The sequence below is a fragment of the Ctenocephalides felis genome, unplaced genomic scaffold (genome assembly GCF_003426905.1).
Source record: "Ctenocephalides felis isolate EL2017-DRISC unplaced genomic scaffold, ASM342690v1 CF-g0.4_SCAFFOLD_03573, whole genome shotgun sequence".
NCBI lineage: Eukaryota > Metazoa > Arthropoda > Insecta > Siphonaptera > Pulicidae > Ctenocephalides > Ctenocephalides felis.
The window spans coordinates 6,489,487-6,509,284 of NW_020539727.1; positions in this window are offsets into that span (position 1 = coordinate 6,489,487).

Genomic DNA, 19,798 nt, shown 5'->3' on the forward strand with positions numbered 1-19,798 from the left:
GAAGATATTATTATATAACAATTATTGTGTTATAACAATGAATACATGTTTTTACATTAACAAAAATATTGAAAGGTGTTATAATACATCAGTAAAAATAAATTTATAAAAATGTAGAACAATATTCTTGTGTGAAACAATGTCAATAATGACGATATTTCTTTTTGAGTTATATTCAAATACCTACAACTTACACCTACAATTTTGGCTACATAGCAATTAATCTATGAATGGAAATCTATAAATAGTACAACATAAAAACTAGTAAAAAAATGCTTCAATTTTGTCATAAATGTTCGATATTGGTTGATTTGCATATAAAAAAAGTATGTATATTAAGTGGCGTATATAATTTCATTGACGTAGAATTATATATATATATATATATATATATATATATACTTAAAATATAAACTTCAGATAAAAAATATAAGGTGATTTGACTTAAAATTATGCTCAACTTTACCAATGATTTGATATTTTGCAAGCTGATGTTTTAATGATTTATTATGAAAAGTTTCAGTAATCTTAATTATTATTTTCCGAACTAAAAATGTACTTGAGTTATACAATTTAGAATTTTTTGAAAAATTCTTCAAATCGAGATAAAGAAAAAATATTTAATTTACAGAATAAGTTATTTATACAAAGCAATTTATATAAATGATGTATAAAAGTTTATAAAATATTCGTATAAAATATATTTTTAATATAATAATAGCCAAAACTATCTATTAATAAAATCTTTTTGAATGTGTAAAATGTATCAAAATATTTTTATAGAGGAATGAATTATTTTAGAATAAACAATAAAAAATATTTCTCAGTAAATTTGATTTATTTGGAAAAAATATTTCTTAGTAAATTTAATTGCCCTTATTTTAGAAAAAAATGCACTATTCTGAAACTAAACCTGATATTAAAATTATATTATTCGATTAACAATAATACTTATGACATTCAAATTTTATTATGATAATATAATCGATTGCATACTAAATATTAATATAAATGTTACGAAACTGAAATAATTAATAATATGCTTAATTGTTTTTATATAATTTTTTTTTAATTTTGTAATCATCAATATTACACATTTTAGTCCTAAGGCAAATTGCACGAACTTATAAATATTTAAAAATAATTGATTTAGTCAATGAGAAATCGATATAATGAATTAAGTAATTCATCAATAAACACATTTGTTTAGAAATTTTCAATCTTTTAGGATAATTGAACTTTGTATTAATTTGCCAACTTATATTTTACAAATAGTATTTAATCTACATATTTATATATTGGATTTGAATTATGAAATGTAAACTATGTTTTTCATTGAAGATTTTATATCTTATTTTAGGATGTTTATTTATAGCGTGAACTCTATCACCATTAGTTCAATTGAACTAGACAAAAAAAGGTTTCAATAATTAATTATGAAGAAATTTCTCGGACGATCTTTGCCAAGAACTAGTCATCACGATTTTCTACTAATATCTTTCGTCTTTGAATTTTCAAAACGGATTAAGGATTTTTGTCGATAATAAGTTTCACACTTATTCACTAATAAAGAAAAAAAAGTCTCCCAAACTAATTAATACGAGCCAATAGTCTTCCAAAACTAATTAAAGCGAGTAGTTCTTAAGCTTCATCATATATTTATCAGTAAGTGCAGCCATTTTTTAAGAATACGCCTATGAATAGTTAAATTTTGGCATTCGTACATACACACAAGCTTCTTTCAATTTTGGCCTTGAAGGATTTAAAACAATACCAGAAAATCAGCAAATAAACTTCTCCTTCGGAAACATTAAAATATTTTGGTTAATAATTTTTTTAAAATTTTTAACTAATATATCATGTAAAAACTTAAATATCATGATTGTCAAAATCATACAAACTTTCTCTAAAAATTAGCAACTGACTATCAAATTTTTGATCATACATTATTTACACTTTAAAAATTTTGTAAAAAAAAGTCTCCCCCAGCTCTCCGTCTATAAACTTTGCACCAAATTCTCGAAGCGATTCCTTCAGCATTGCTTTGAAAGCAAGTACAGGAGAAAATCTCTTCGACAGGGGGTGGAAAGGGATTCCTTATTCCTATGCAAAACTATTGTCGATTTGCCGACAGCTTCTTCTTCGCACTGAGAGAGGATTTTGCGTGAATACGCTATTTTAGCACATCCCTATATCCACCCTATGCACACCTACCCTCTACTATTCTGTCTGTATTGTATTTGTAGCTGGCATGTTTTTCTTTTCATTTTGTATGAAGTAATTTGTAGACGTGGATGTTTCACAAGAAATTTGAATAAATGACGACGATTCAGAAAAAGCAGCCAATCGATTTGTACCAAGAAAGCTGCTGCTTTTGTAAGTGAGTGCACATTTGTAAAGATCTAGTACATGATACACATATGCACTCATACATACATACATACATACATATATATATATATATATATATATATATATATATATATATATATATGTGTGTGTGTGTGTGTGTGTGTGTGTGCGTGTGTGCATATAATCCTCATGTCATGATCTTTGTGACAATACTCAATTTTATAATAACGCACACCATCATTGAGATCAAGTCATCTATTTTTCATACAGTTAAGTGTTAAGGGTTAATTACCCTTAAGATTTTTTTTACGATTCTGGACAAATTCATTTTAATCCATTTTTTTATAATTTGTGAATAAAAAACACAGACAGTTAACATTTTATACTGAATTTCGGTTAAAATTTCCTCTAAATTGAAAATAATAACTTAAAAATAACGTAAAAAAACTCATTTTTAGTTAAGAGCTGAATATCCTTAATATTTTTTTTTTAATTTCGGACAAATTTTTTACAATAATCAACTTTATTGTTTTATAATGCAAAATTAAACTAGTGGTGTATATGGCATTGCGACTTAAGGCAAATTGCTGGAACTTCCAGTACCGTAACAAAATGATCGAGGAATATTAAATGTTTTTAAAAGGACTATTATGAATTAATACTGGAGAATCTGAATTATTTTCGATATACAAAAAAAATTTTGAATGCAATTATTTTGTTAAAACAAGCAGAGAGTTCTTTGAATTGGACGAATGCTTTTTGAACCATTCATAAATGTTCAGAAACCTTCGAAACGTGAAGAAATGTAAAAAATTTCAATTTCGATTTTTGGATGATTACAATAACTTACCCCATGGGAAGTTAAAATTTAACCAGGATAATCAAAAAATGGTCAAAAATTGACAAAATCTCTAAGTTGCAGTTTAAAGGACATAATCTCCAATAACGTGATATTTTTCTAAATTTTTTCAAGACTATTGAGGTCAATACTATCATATCATTTCAGCTTGATGTAAAACTAACAATAATTGTAAGTCAGGTAAAATTCTGATTAAATGCACGAACTGTTAGTGGCTTCTCTTAAACCACTGTAGAGAATTTTTTAAAAGAACATCTGTCAATGTCGAAAAATTTGATATAGTTCAAATTCATAGTTTAAGAAATAGTTTTCATTCTAGAAAATTAGGGGAAATTTACTGTTTTTGACTGAGGTCCTAAAAATGCTATTGACGGTTCGAACAGATTTTGGCCAAGTACTTTTCGTGAAATGTTTGGAAATTATCAAAATCAAACCTATCAAGCAGCTAATCTAACAAACCTAACTTTAATTTTCTCTAAATAAATTTTATTCGCATTGGTACATCAAAAATTTAAAAGTACGCTTTATTAATAACAATAGGTTAAATTTTGGCATAATAAAAAATAACTTAAATGCAGATCATCTAAAAACGATTTCTATCATTTATTCAATCTTCGACAAGCCACTACAACAATATCTTCTTCTGTTCATTCCATCGAAAACGTGAGGCGGAAACTGAACGTTTTGTTGCGTTGCATAACTAAGTTACAAGTTGCCTTCAAAGTCACTCGGAAAATTCTCAGCACAAAGAAAATAGTGCCGTATCAGCTTTTCAGCTTCTCTAGGAAACTCCTGGAAAATTGTTAGCGACGTACAGCACGTCAAACCTAAAATGCGGAAACGCGTCACGGTGGAGGATTAGTAAGTGGAAATGGTTTTCTTCTCTAAAGTCGACACTAAAATTAATAATTGACCTATTTTATTCACTTTGAATGTATTTGAAATTATTAGTAAGTACAAAACAAAAATTCAAGAAAAATTAAAAAAGATGAAGAAAATCTAAAGTTCGACGTACACGACTCTTTTGCCTGATAATAGTATACAATGTTGGTTTGAAAAACTGAAAACAATTTTGTACTGGATCAATTTTGCTAATTATCCTTAATCTGTACAGTTGTAAATATCAAGAATATTGGAAAAACGACGATAGTAAATTTCACTCATTGAAAATCTAAATTTCACTCTTTTAAAATGAACAGAAGAAGATACTTTAGTTGGTTATCGAAGATTTTAGCATGATTGAATAAGTAGTTAGAATAATTTCCTTAATTATTAACTTCCCGTAGGGTAAGTTATTGTAATGGGCCGAAAATCGAAATTGAAAATTTTTACATTTCTCGACGTTTTGAAGGTTTCTGAACGTATTGGCATACCTCAGAAAAAATGGATGTGTGTGTGTGTGTATGTGTGTGTGTGTGTATGTATGTATGGATGCAAATTTCCAGTCACGTTTTAGGGCGCACGGATCAACCGATTTGAATGGGTTAAAAAACATTCGATTCCTATTGATAGGGAAAAGAGCTGGTTAGTTTTTGGCAAAGGCAGGTCCAGCCGTTTCGGAGATACGGAGCAAAGAGTGCAGAAAATAGAAATCGAATTTTTGAGAGAACGGAGTATCCGATTTGAATCATCTAAAAACATTCAATTAGTAATGATTGGGAGAAGTGTTTATTAGTTTTTGGTAAAGGCAGGCCCAGCCATTTTGAAGATACGGAGCTAAATATGTAAAAAATGGCAGTTTTTGAGAAAACTTAGCGTCCGATTTAAATGATTCAAAGAACTTTCTGCTTGTCTTAACAAAATAATTGATTTTGGAAAAAAAATTTTTTTCCAACTTTTTTTTTTTTTAGTTTTTTGTATATCGAAAATAATTCAGATTTTATTTTCAATTCTGACTATAGTTCTAATATACTTTATAAATAATTTCAACTCTGCAATTCAGTTTATATAATTCTTATAAATATTAGACAATGTTACAATATTTATAATAATCTATTTGAAAACATTCAGTATTCCTCGAACATTTCGTTACGGCACGGGAAGTTCCAGCAATTTGCCTTAAGGCGCGATGCCATAATTGCCTCAAGACAGAATTCCACTTACAGCTAGTTTTTAAAGCAGTTGTGAAACAAAAACTAAAATACCTTTCCTTTATTTTCCATCGTCCATAAGTCAAGGTAATATCTCACGAATAAAAATCTGCGCTCGGGAAAATTAAATGGAAATCCGCAATAATTCATTCCGTGTAACATTTCTATGCATAATATCGATTTCCTTCGCCGTTTTTCTATAGGAAAAGTCGCTGGACATATTATATTATATATCAGCTATTATTATATGTCTTGGTGCACTATGGAAATCGCATTCTATGCTCTCCTACACCAAGGATTATGGAATCCTTAATGAGTTTTTTGTGAATAATGGAGCCATCAGTTAACCTTATAATGCTAAAGGTTTCCTCGATGGTGGAACAATATTCTTTGCTTAAAAAGTACACGAAGTTTTAGATAGAAGATTGTAGAAGTTTGTATAAATTTATTACGCAGTAGTAATACCTAATTGGAAATAACAAAAAGTAGCACTGAGATGTGGTATGGCAAGTAGACACTAAACATTCTTTAATATAGCTCTATAAAAGAACGAAATATCTTATTTCATTGGCCAATATAATTTTAAAGATAACTTCAAGATAAATCATAATATTTTCATACACTAAACTGATTTTAGTGAATTTCTAGTTTATACTAGACATTTTAAATAATGTACATAACTAGTTGTGTATGGCATCGTGCCTTAAGGCAATTTGCTGGAACTTCCCGTACCGTGCGGACATACAAAACACACACATACAATCCCCCAAAATGTTCAGAAACCTCTGAAACGTGAAAATATCCATAAAAATTTATTTTCGATTTTTGGCCCATTACTATAACTACCCTACGGAAAGTTAATAAATAATTGAACTATTTATTTAATACTTTTCGACACGGTAAGTGTGTCATCATTCAGTATAATTTAACAATATCTAAGAGTTATTTACAAAGTTTTGATAAAATAATTTTTAAAATATATTAATTAATAGAAATTATACAAGTATAAAATTAATATATATCACACCAAAAAAAACACCAACACAAAATAATAAACTACGTTATTTCCAAAAAACACAAAATAATAAAATAAAATATTTAAAACAAAAAACAGTGAATTATGCCGATAATCCGATAAACGTGTGATTTAGCCGATAATCCGAACAAAACCGAAAGAAAACGACGGGGTTCAAAGAAACCTAAAGCAGGGGCAATTTAAAGGATAGTTGAGAACAAGAGTATACAAAATACTAAAAAAAAATTTAAGATCAAAATGATCTTAAAACATGATAAATAAAAATCTAAAAACTTAAAAAAACAAACAAAAGTAAATAAATTGAAGAAATATTAAAAAAATATATATGATGCTATAATAAGTATCATATACTCAAAGGGCACAGTTTTGTTTATTAAAACAAAGGGGATTAAAAATATAAATACAGATTCAGAAAATTTTCTAAGTTCACTATTGTGTGAAAAAAATAAGATTCTTAGTATCAAAAGTATGGTTTCAACTAATAACATGTTCCGAAAGCATAGTCTTACATTGATTTGGATTTTTTGAATTACATATATGTTGATTCATTCTCTTGTAAATATATTGTGAACTTTCTCCAATGTAACAACAATTAAAATCATTTTAATTTACTTTGTAAACAACAGTTGAAGTGAAAAGGAAGTTGAAAGTATTGTCAAAATTAGAAACTAATAAAAAACCTTAATTTAAAAAATTGGCTTCAACAAATAATGATATAGTAGACAAAAATTGAAGAAGAGTATGCGAGAAAACTCGATTTTTGTCCTTTCGGCTAAAATAATAGGATTATTGGTATTAAAGGTATGGTTTAAATTAGTAATACGTTCCGAAAACATAGTCTTATATTGTTTTGGATTTTTGGAATTACAGATATATTGATTAATTTTCTTGTAAATATTTTGTGAACTTTCTCCAATGTAACAACAATTACTATCGTTACAAGTTACTTTGTAAACGTTGTTACTTATGTTGATGTAGACATCAACCAGTCAATTCCAAATATGATCAACAATTGATAATCCATATTTTCTCTTCAGTATATAATTATATATATTTCTTTGCATTTGTTATTTAATGGTAATTACTTACGTTCACTTGAATTATGACAACAGACTGATTTTAATACTTATAATTACTTTTAGGAGAATATGTTAGCAAAAATTAAATCCTATTCTTACCTTGTGCATCTGCGTTGAATACAAAAACAGCTACCAGCAAAATAATCAGCATTTCAAAATGTTTCTCAGCCATGGTCACACAAATTTCACAATTTCACATAAAATAATAAAACTAAAATAAATATTAAATTTTCACTCTAATTTAGAAGTCACCTAGATTTTATAATTGACATTTTATCACGCATCGCCTAATAGCATCATTTTATGGTAAGTTCGAGATTTTTGGAACAATTTTGAAAATGATTCTGTGCACTTTTTGATTTATTTGGATTCGCGGTGAAAGTCGTTTATTTTGGAAAATTTTGGTTTTGTCGATTTTTTGGTTTATTTCTTTGGTATCGATCCGAGTTTAGAGTCAGCTCTTGTAGATTTCTGAAAGGATAAAAAATTATTATTAATAGTTGAACTAAAAATGTACTAGTTATGATTTAATATGCATTTATATTATATATAAACAAATAATTTATATATATACAACATTATGTATAAGTAAAGGATTTCAAACAAAATTTATTATCCTAATATTATTAAATATTATAAACAACAGTAAAAAGTATTTTAAACAAATTTTATTATACCAATATATTTTTACTATTTTTAGTATTTTTATCTATTCAGTATCCAATAAAATTGATAATAAAACTTAATCGTGTATTTTATTAGTAGTTTACCTACGCTCATATTATTTTGGCAAGAGTTTCGATTTTACTTCGGCAATGATTTTAAAATAAATCGGTGTCGACTTGTCATCTCCCAAATTAAATATTTTACGATCAAGTGTAGGCATAGTTTAATGAAAAATTAATTTTGAAGGTGATGAAGTTTCTAAAAATATTCTTTATCAGGTGAAATAGTATTTTATAAGATGTTAAAAAAAATATTTCAATAATCCGCGGTTTTGTGTGGACAAGATTTTGAGTTCGAGCTTCTGCTCTGGACAACTTGATAGTGAGCAGTAAAAATGTGAATACATTTAAAAATATAGATCGAGCATGTTTCCAATTAAAAACTCCGGATTTTTGGGCACTGCAGTATTAAATGGCAATGGAAAATCTCTCCCACTATTCTCCGAAGAAAAGAAAATAATGGATATATATTTGTATACATATAGTTATATACAATTATGTATATTTCATTACGAAAAGATGTGCATCAATTTTATTGATTTCTATGATTTTATACGTTTTAACATATTCTAATGATTCTTAGTATGTGAAATATTGGACCAAAAAGCTAGGTTTCCAGTAGTAAACTTTGCAAAAGATAAAGATAATTGAATTTGTAGAGATTAGTTATATTGTTGAAAGCAACGTTCAATATAAACAAATATGAAAATATCTCAAACATACTCAGCAGCACAAATAATACTTTTGTACACTAGCAAAATTTCAAGTTCGTTATGAAAAGTTACAGTAAAAACGTCAGTTCCTTTTTTAATCAATTAATTATAAAGAATCAGTTTAGCTGGTTTTTGAGAAACATTAATCAGCCTGATTCTCTACTTTTGAAGTATTTTAAAATTTTCAAGATAAATTTTACACGAATTATTTATGCACTTTTCTCATTCTTTACAAATTTTCTAATTCTAAACAAATGGCTCGACCCACGCTCTCGTAAAACTGCTGAAGTCGATTTTCATGGAATTTTATGAATGATGACTTCGAAACTGTGCAGATATTTTTGAGAAAATGTCGACGAATTGTACACATTTAGATCTCATACATGCATATACTTTTTTTAAATTTTAGTGTACAGAGGGACTTAAAATATGAAGATTTTATTAGGCACTTACATGACAAAAAACCTAGTCTGGGATACCTGAATGCATTTATTTCGCTTCAAGGACATTATACCATAGAGTGATTTATCACCTGAACTCAGGTCTTCAAAAACTGAGTAAAATTAAATCCCTTGAATATTGCTTTTTGGTATCTTGTATTTCAATCTTTCAAAAAGTGTTATCTCGACAAGTTGAGCGACTTCACATTTAGGATGATTTTCAAGATTAAGGAAATTTTATTTTATGGACCGATTCTGTAACACAACAGACCAATGTTATGCAAGGCTATGCTATGAAGAACTTTCCATACTTAATATTAACAAAAGCCATGTGATTGCTGGGCAATCAGGAGTTTTTCTTATGTTGTCAGATAGCAAACCTAGCCTAGAAACCGCACGAATGTCAAAAAAAATATTTTACACAACAGCGTCTTTCCGACTCAGGTTCATAACATATGAGTGAGGTTGTATTTTATGTGTAAAACGCCTGAATGCACAGCAAATACATGACATTTTGACAGTATTAAGTATGATTCAGTAGAATAATGTATGGAATTTAGAGCGTAACATGGCCTTGTAATAACATTGGTCTATCGTGAGGCAGAACTGGCCCATTAGTTTTCACATTTGGCTCAATGGACAACTTAAACTCACATCCAGTTTTGTATTTTGTTAATAATATATAGTTTCTGTATATCTCAATAGGATGTCACTAGGCATATTTACGACATCATCCTACTAGTAGATATGCATTCGTACCTACTACCTACCACCTACTACCACTACTACCTACTACTACATAATAATATAGTGGCAGCATCCGCTTCCAATAGAGTTATGACCGGCAGTTCCGAGTGACACATATGGCGCATGACATGCATATGTCATGTCTGTGTCAGTGAATTCCAGTAATTCGTATAATATTATGCAATAAAATTATACACTGCACACACAGTATTACAGAGACTAGAAATGTGGCACTGAATTTAAATTCAAAATGTATGAACGTAATTTAAACATATATGAACTCTGCAGAGAGAGAGGAGTAACATTCGTGTAGATTTTTCATTTAGAGGTGTTTTAAAAATAGTTGGGAAATTTTTGATAAAGCACATATGGTGAGTTAATATGTAAGTAATATATTTGTTGTGAAAATATGACTAAATAATCAAGAAAAATGAATTGAGAAAATTTACTAAAAAGACAGTTGTTAGGTTATAATTTAACCCTTGTAGCTGTGGACTGTATTAAACACTGATTTGTTGGTATAATTTATGTATCTGTTGCAAGTTCTCATTACACTAATGATTTGTCACGAAGTTCTAATTGAAGAAGAAATATTTATTAATTATTTATTATATATGTTGTTACGCGGACTTTAGTTATAATAAGTGAGAAAATTAATTTCGATACAAATCCGGTGTAAAAGCTCAATGCCATAAAGATTGCCGCCTTCATGGTCAATATAATAGAATGATAATACGTCCGAATAACACTAGGTACTGAAAAACGTACAGACAAATAAATTAACAAAATAATTATTACGAAGAATAAAAAATGTATCCATTAAAGTTTGTAAAATTAATTGTTCTCGCTTTTTACATTTCTATAAATTTAAAACGTAGTAAATTTCAAGAATACATACAAGAAGTGATTCTAGAATGTAACTAGGTGTAAGTGGCATTTGCCTTAAGGCAGGCCACATGAACTTTTAGATAGGTGTAATAATTGACTTGATCAACAGAATTTGACCTTAAAGCATTTAGATACATGTTTATTTTGGAAATAAAATGTTTGTTGTCACTCTTAACAAAACATAGCTATTTCCAATGGATATTTCTCAACCACAACCGTACTAAAAGTCTTTATAATAATTATAGTACATAAAACTGTTCACTAAAAGCGTCCAATGTTCCAAATTCTCATAAATCTTTGAAATTCAACCGTTTTTTGTAGGAATGTTAGAAGAAAATTTAACTAATTGGTTAATTGGTTCACTAAAAGCGACCATCAATGTTCCACATATTGATAAATCTATCAAATTCAACCAATTTTCGTAGGAATATAAGAAATAAACTTAATGAATTATTTAATAAATTTAATAACTTTTGCATCAATAAAAATACTGACACGGATATGATGTAGGTATTTCTTGATTTTATTTAATTAATTGGATTAAATTTATTAAATGGTAACATTCTAAAACACTACTAGAGAAATTTTATAGACTGCGAATTAGGTTGTAAATAATAATAATATAATTGGATAATTATTAACTTTGTTCGTCTCTATTTGTTTCTCAATATATAATCTTCTCACATACATTTTTTGCTATTATATCCATATGTCATGATATTTACGTAAACTAATTATTAATTAATTTTTGTGATTAATGCTCAAAGTCATAAACTCAAGATAGCAAAATTTTTTGTAGCAAAAAGCACTTTTTTACTAAAATTCCTTTAAAAGTTGGTTTGTCTTTACAAAAAAAATTTAATCATTGTTTTATATATTCTCGAGATTCCAAGTTGTTTGAAATTGTGCCAAATTTTGAAAAAATATGTGTGTTAACTAAAATTTCACTTTTCGAAAACGACTGCAGTTCTTTTGTATTTTATAAACAGCAATCAAATACCTTTTTGTATAATACTACAAAAAACGTATTTAAAATAAAAGATTAGTATTTTAAATACTTGTAAGCTATTGTGATGCAATTTCGTAACCTTGTGTTTTTAGAACGCAACCCAGTGGTTGTCCGTTGTAACTTGAAATTATGAATTGAAGTATTGGTATCTAATTTTAGCAAACTAATATTTAAGTTTGTAATAATATTGTTGATGATTAAATTAAAAATATAGTCTTAGATCATTATACCAAGTTATGTCCGATGCCAATTAGCCCCTTGTAACAAATTAATAATTCTTTTACAACTGCAAAAGTTAAATAAAAATATCATTTAATGAGCAAACAATCTCCGACACACTTTAATATAAACTGTTTTCGCGCGATACAAGCCAAGTTTTAATTCCTTGCAATCTAGCATTTTATCTAATTAGCAGTATATTCTGCTAACAGGAGCTGTTTCTTGAAAATAAAAACTTTTTAGAAAATATATAGAAGAGGTAAAATGCATCTTAAATATTTAATGAACTCATATTTCGACCCGCCGGGGAGAAAAGAATTTTATCTGTTCTCAAAGAACGTGAAAATTTAACACTTTTCCGTAGAAAAGAATTTATAAAAAAAAGATAACATGGCAAATTAATCACTTGAGATAAAAGGAGTAGTAGTATGTTCCACTTTTTTTTAATTTAAATTTTAAAATAGATCTTTGATCAATTTATGATCAATTTTTAAGATTAACATGCAATGGACTGGATGGATTTGAAAGGTAAAATGCAATGGATTTTAATATCCAATGAAATGAAATCTTAAACATTAATTATTCAACTGTAGGTTACAGAATTAAAAGAATTATAAATTGCAAGAAAATTTAGCCAATAATAATAACTGTTGACTGTCCTTCATATTCAAATTTCAAAACATGAAATTTAATAAAGGCCACAGCAAAGCGTGGCCGGGCAGGCTAGTATACATATTAAAACGGGTCAATTTGTATGGGTCAAAATAGTCACTTAGGCACTTTAGGAAATCGTATTTCATTTTAGAGATATGGTTTCTTCTGCAAAGTATCTTATTTTCATCCCTAGAATCAGAAAATCACATGTGACCTTAAAGTCGACCCGCCCTAATACATATATATGTGAATGATTGTTCAATATTAAAAAGTGTAATGTAGTGTAATAATCTATTTGTTGCACTACATTTTTTCTCACAGTTCCAAAATTCAATCAACAAACTCCTGCTAAAACATTTAATTGGACAATTGAAACAAATCGCAAAATCAATTCCACTGTTCTCAGATGTCTCCAAACATCAATACTCGGTATTTAATTACTCTTTTAAGACAAAGTACGTTATTTATCTGAGACTGGTGGAGAATGCCTGCAGCTTTTTCATTTTGCTGCTAAACACTAAACTAATACAATGAAGAGCAAAATAAATTAACGAAGTGCGACAATCAAAGAATAACAAAGAAATGTATCACGGCCGGGAGCGTCAGAACGACTTTTATTTCCGAGCAGTTCTTGCCAAGAAGAAAAAATAAATATATAAATATATAAATACACATATTTATATATATATATATATATATATATATATATATATATATATATATTTAAAAAAATAAACTAAAAGCCACTAACGAGAACGAAAAACACGTTGCTACTAACGAGCCAACTCATTCTTGACTCGCAGAAGAAATTGTGGAAGGAAAAAAGTTAAGGTATGGCTCTGCACGGATTAGAAACATGGACTTTAAATAAGGCTAACTAACTATCTCTAACACTTTCAGATTTCGGAAGTCATAAATAAATAGGAAGGGAGAAAGTGTACTATGTATAAGAATGGAATATATTGGTATATTTTGTAGTTATGTCAATTAGTATCAATTTTTCAACTTAGAGTTCTTCTTCTTAATTAATCATTAAAGTACAAAAGAAAAATATTTTCAACATTTTCCAATTTTTATAATGTACTGACTCAAAGACAAAAAAACTTTCGAAAGTGATCAGAAAAAAATAGTAAGGACAAAAATGAACTATGTATAAAAGAAAATACTGGTGTTTTTATAGTCATATCTATAAGTATCTATTTTTTTATTTCAAGTTTATCTTTTTAATTAATTAGTAAAGTATGAAGTGATATATGTTTTTAACATTTCTGCAATTTTCACAATTTACTAACTAAAAAACAAAGTCTATTTCGATAGTGATATAAAAAATCATAGGAAGGACGAAGGTGAACTATGTATAAGGAAGGAAAATATTGGTATTTTTATAGTTATATGGATTAGTATCAATCTTTCAATTTAAAGTTCTAACTTTTAATGATCAATGAAGTAATAAAGAAACACATTTTTAACATTTTTGCAATTGTGATAATATACCATACAGAGTGTAGTATGCCACCACTTACACGTTGAAACACCCAATAATTACAACAAATTTAAATCCTAACCACAATCGCTCTACTTAAGTTCAGAGATAAATTGTATTCATGGAGAAAAAAACATTTACTTTAGCAGTTATACAAAATCATAAGTTGAAGGATAAATAACCAGATAATGCAAAAACCAAGTGTCAAGAGTTACTTCAAAATATCGATTCCTTATCCAGCCTGAACACAACTGCCGAAATACCTGAAATTTATAGATAATGTGCATTTAAATTTTCGCGGTTAAAAAAAAATATTTTTACTATTTTGCGATTTTAATAATATAATTCAGAATGTTGTCATTCATGCAGTCAATTCATGATTAGAAACATCAAATAACTAGCCAATCCAGAAACCAAGTGCCAAGAGCAGTCGTGGGTCCAAAATTCCTCGTATATGGTTCACCCTGACTATAACATCACAAATAATGTCCAGTGTTCACAAATAATTTGTATTAAATTCCTCAAGAAAGAAAAAAAAATCGATATCACTAACAAACTCTACATGATGTAGTAGCCCAAATCATAATTAAAACCATCAAATGACAATCCATTAACTAGATATTTTTCAAAGACTTCCAAATCTTGAACCCTAATCACTACTACCACACTAATGTCTAGAATTCATAAATAACTTGTATTTGATTTGAGAGAAAACATTTTAAATTTGTGTTTTCAATAACATTCATAATATGGTGTTATATGCAAAACCCAAGAGTTCAATTATTAGAAAATTGGAAAATACATGGAATGAGTGCCTTATCAAAATATGGATACATTGTTCACCCCTATTAAGTAGTTTTTTCAAAATGTCATTATGATGTACAATGTCCATAATGCCTATACTGTCCTTAACTGTCCAGTGGAGTAAATATAGTAGTGAAGAACTTGTTTTTTCATTTTGTTCGAATAATGCCTATATACATTATATATGGATGGATAAATTGAAGGATGGTAGAAAAACATTTGCCCAACAAATGCATTGGGCAATATTTAAGTCCCTGATGGAAATAACCATTTTTACTATTGTTCTGATTTTAATAAGTAATATGCTAATATCACGATATATCAGATAACTCATAATTATAACCAGACAATATATAATCCAAGTAGCAAGAGCAGTAAATCAAAATCAGTGTCAAGTAATATTTATTTTTAATAATATAATCTACAGAGGTTAAACACTCAATCAGAAGTTGATGCACCAAGTAATTAGTTGATTCATCAACCAAGTGCTAGAAATATCAGGTCCATTAACTGCTCGACTTATTCACAGCGTTCACAGATAAATTGTGTTCAATTTAGGGTAAAATATTTTACACTTTTAGAGCTTTCAAAACATTCCTAAATATATATAGTGCAGTATGCCAAACCATAAGTGCAGTAATTCGATAACTATTGAATCCACGAATCCAATTGAAATGAGGACCCATGACTCTTACTACAACAGCCCAACAAAATGTGTATTCAATTCCTTGTGATATGGAAGAAACATTTTTTCAGTAGTAGACAAAATAATATGCCAAAGCATCAAATCAAACTAAAAATCAAGTTCCAAAAGCAGTTGATCCAAATGTTCGAAGTTCACAGATAAATTGTATTCAATTTGAAAAAAAAAATACTTTAGTGCTTTCAACAAACTTTCCTATTAATTACTGCAATATGCCAAACCATAAGTGCAATGATAAGATTAATTGGCGTATCCATAAACCAAGTGCCAACAGTTGCTTCAAAATGTGGATCAATGTTTTTCATTTATTACAACTGCCCAACTAGAAGTGTATGGAATTCATTGTGTATGGAAAAACCTTTTTTTAGCAGTAGACGAAATAACCAGTCAAACTACAAACAAAGTACCAAGAGCAGATGCTCCAAATTGAATATGCAGTTCTGTAGTAGTATGCCAAAACTATCAGATAATTGTTGGAACAAGTTGGAACAAATTATACAAAAGATAAATTAATTGTATTGTTATTGTAACTTTACTGATAAATGTTTCTGAAGAAAAACCAGATCAAGGTTATATACAGTATTATCTATGTGAAAAATGTAACCTTGAAATTTATATTTGGCATTGGTTGAATAATATAGCTGCTATTTTATGAAATTGCTTTAAATTTAAAAATGAAACATTGAACCTGTCCATCAAATATTGATCCGCTTATTGGGTAAAAAGAAAGAGGTAATAAATTTAAAAAAAAACAGCATAAAATCATAGTTTTCCATTGATGAATTTGCAATGTTCAGTTTTACTGACCATAGTCAAATAGTTGTTGGTTCAATATATGATATCTGTTATGATATAGTTGGTTTGGTTTTTACTATACAATTTTTTATAGTTAAATTGGTCCTTTCAACCCCGCCCTACCCTAATATTTTTTCTTCACAAAGAAGTTGTTGTTTTTTTAGTAAATAACTAAGTATGAAGGCATCAATTTGTTCCTTGTTTCAATAAGCTTGAAAATATGGATCCATTACCATTTACCCTGACCACAACTGCTCGACTAATGCCCAGAGTTCACAGATAAATTGTATTTAATTCCTCGAGGACGGGTCGTAATTTGAAAAACATCAGATTTACATTCGAGTCTCGTCTGTTAGCCCCCCCCCCTGTCCTCACTCTTTATTGTCTCTCTCTAAGATTATATAACTAAGTAACTCGAGTACCAGTTACAGTTTTACGACAATGGCACATTTCTCATTATTGCTCGCTCTTCGAGAATTTATTGCCAGTATTGATACTTTGTACGTAAATCGTAATAACACTTTGTTTAAAGATCACAAAAGAAAGGTGGAGAGTCGGGAATAATTGTTAAGGGAAATTGATTTAAACTAGAAATCGTTTGGTGAAATGTAATTTTGAATTTGAAGTACACAATTGTCAAATATTAAAAGTAGAAATAATTATTTTAAAAATTGATGCAAATGGGATTTTCATATTGTCATATTTTGATTTTGAAACGCATTTAGGGGGCGTCCATTAATCACGTGATCAATTTATATGGATTTTTGGACCATCCTCTCGCTTGATAATACTCAAAATTGAACCCCCCCTCCCCCCAAAAACATCACATTTCTTTTGAACATTTTTGGATTTTTGAAGAAAAAAACTCAGGTAAAAAATAAATACACGTGATATCTTACCATACCCCTCAAATCCCCCTCCCCTAAAAACTTCACTTGATTAATGGACGCCCCCTTATCATGGAACGATTGTTATTATATAATAATTAATATTATGCTGGATTCTTATTTTCATTATACTATATAATAACATATAGCAAATAACAGCTTATAGCAAATTTTGCAATTGTGACATATTTGAGGTCGAGATCTTTATTTTTGTAGAAATTAATATGAACATGAAAATTATTTGATGAATAAAGCACATTTTGAAATATTCAAGTTGACAAATATAAAAATTAATGCAAAGTTTGTAATTAGATTTTAGAAGTATTTTTTAAAATTAACAAATATTAAGACTCTATGAATATGAAAATTGATGAAAGTCTGCAAATCACTTGTATATTTTAAAGCACATATAAAAGTTTCCAAATATTATAAATAAAAATCACTGAGTATAGTAATTGGCAAAATATTGTCTGGAATATTATGTATATTTTGACATTTTCGAATATTGGGATATATTGAATGAAATTTTTCTATTATATATATATATATATATATATATATATATATATATATATATCTTTTTTTACTAATATATACATATTTAACTATGTAAAAAAGAAAACCTAACAACCTTGTAGAAAATCTGACTATCTTGTAGGAAACCTGACTACCTTGTAGAAAATCAGACAACCTCGTAGAAAATCAGACAACCTTGTACAAAACGTGATAAATTCATAGAAAACGTATTAACTTTGAATAAAACGTGACAAGTTTGAAAAAAAACTCATAAAAAATCTGAAAATCTTGTATAAAACCAGACAACCTCATAGAAATCCAGACAACCTAATAGAAAGGCTGAAAATCCCATAAAAATCCAGACAACCTCTTAGAAAACCAGACAACCTTGTAGAAAACCTGATAACCTCATAGTAAACTTGACAATCTTGTACAAAACGTGATCAATTCATATAAAACGTATCAACTTCAAAAAAAAACGTAACAAGTTTGTAGAAAAACCTCATAGAAAACCTGATAACCTTGTATAAAACCTAACATATCCTTATAGAAAAACAGATTATCTCATAGAAAACCTGACTACCTCATAAAAAACCTAAGAACCTTGTACAGAACGTAAAAAAAATTATAGAAAACGTAACAAGATTGCAGAAAAACTTAATAGGCAACCTTATAGAAAACCTAACAACCTCATAGAAATAGAAATTTATGTATTGTGCTATATAATTAATTTAATGTATGGTCTAAATTTTTATCAAATAAACAATTTTCAAATTTGTTTGAAAGTTAGCCAAACAAAGTTTCAGACTATTATTTCTATGTGTAAATTTTTTACACATATGTGTAAATCATTTAACAATTTGGTACATATATTTGCTTCGCAATTTAATTAATCTTTATATAATTGGACAAATTGTGAATGTAACAAAATTTTTACAATATATTTTACCGATTTTTTCAACATGTGTTTGTTGTTATTAATACATTTAAATTAATTTCAATATCAAGTTACTATTTTGTAATTGCTATAATGATGAATTACTTTTAGAGTAGTGCAATTATTCTTGACCAATATTTGGTCACATAGTTAAAGTTGAGCTAAAAATTTTTTTTGAGTACTTTCATATAACCCACTTTTTATTTACATGTGTGGGAAGATTCTCTTTTAAAAATTGTTAATTTCATTCGTCTCTATTAAATCACCTCATCTCTATTTACTCGTTTATTGTCTCTAGTTACACTCTCTACAATATTCATATCTATATGATCACTATTTGTCTCTCAGAATATATAATCAAATCACACATATTCTGTTGTTATTATATCCATATGCCATGCTATATACGTCAACAAAATGGCAATTTTTCTAAATTAGAATAACTAAATTGAACAGAATAATCAATATAAGAGCTTTAAAATTATAAATTTCAGTTCTGTCTTATTTTCACAATTTTTTCCCCAAAAATTAACGTAACATTTACAGCAGAAATTAATTTGGCGGTAATGATTTCGACAGAAAGCTAATATAGGCCAATTTTCATATAATACGTGGGAACCCCCACAACTTTTTTCCTAAATGTCAATCTTCAATTAATAATGGCAAAAGAATTATTTTTAGGAAGCTCAATTGACTTTTAAACATACTCGTATAGTCTATAGGTCAAAATTCTCCAAAAGAATTTTGCTAGTAATAGTTGAGTAATTATTAGGTAAGTAGTTATTTTATTATTACATTTACAACATACAATATGTACTTATTTAACAAATATTAAATTGGTAATACAATTAGAAGCCTTTGA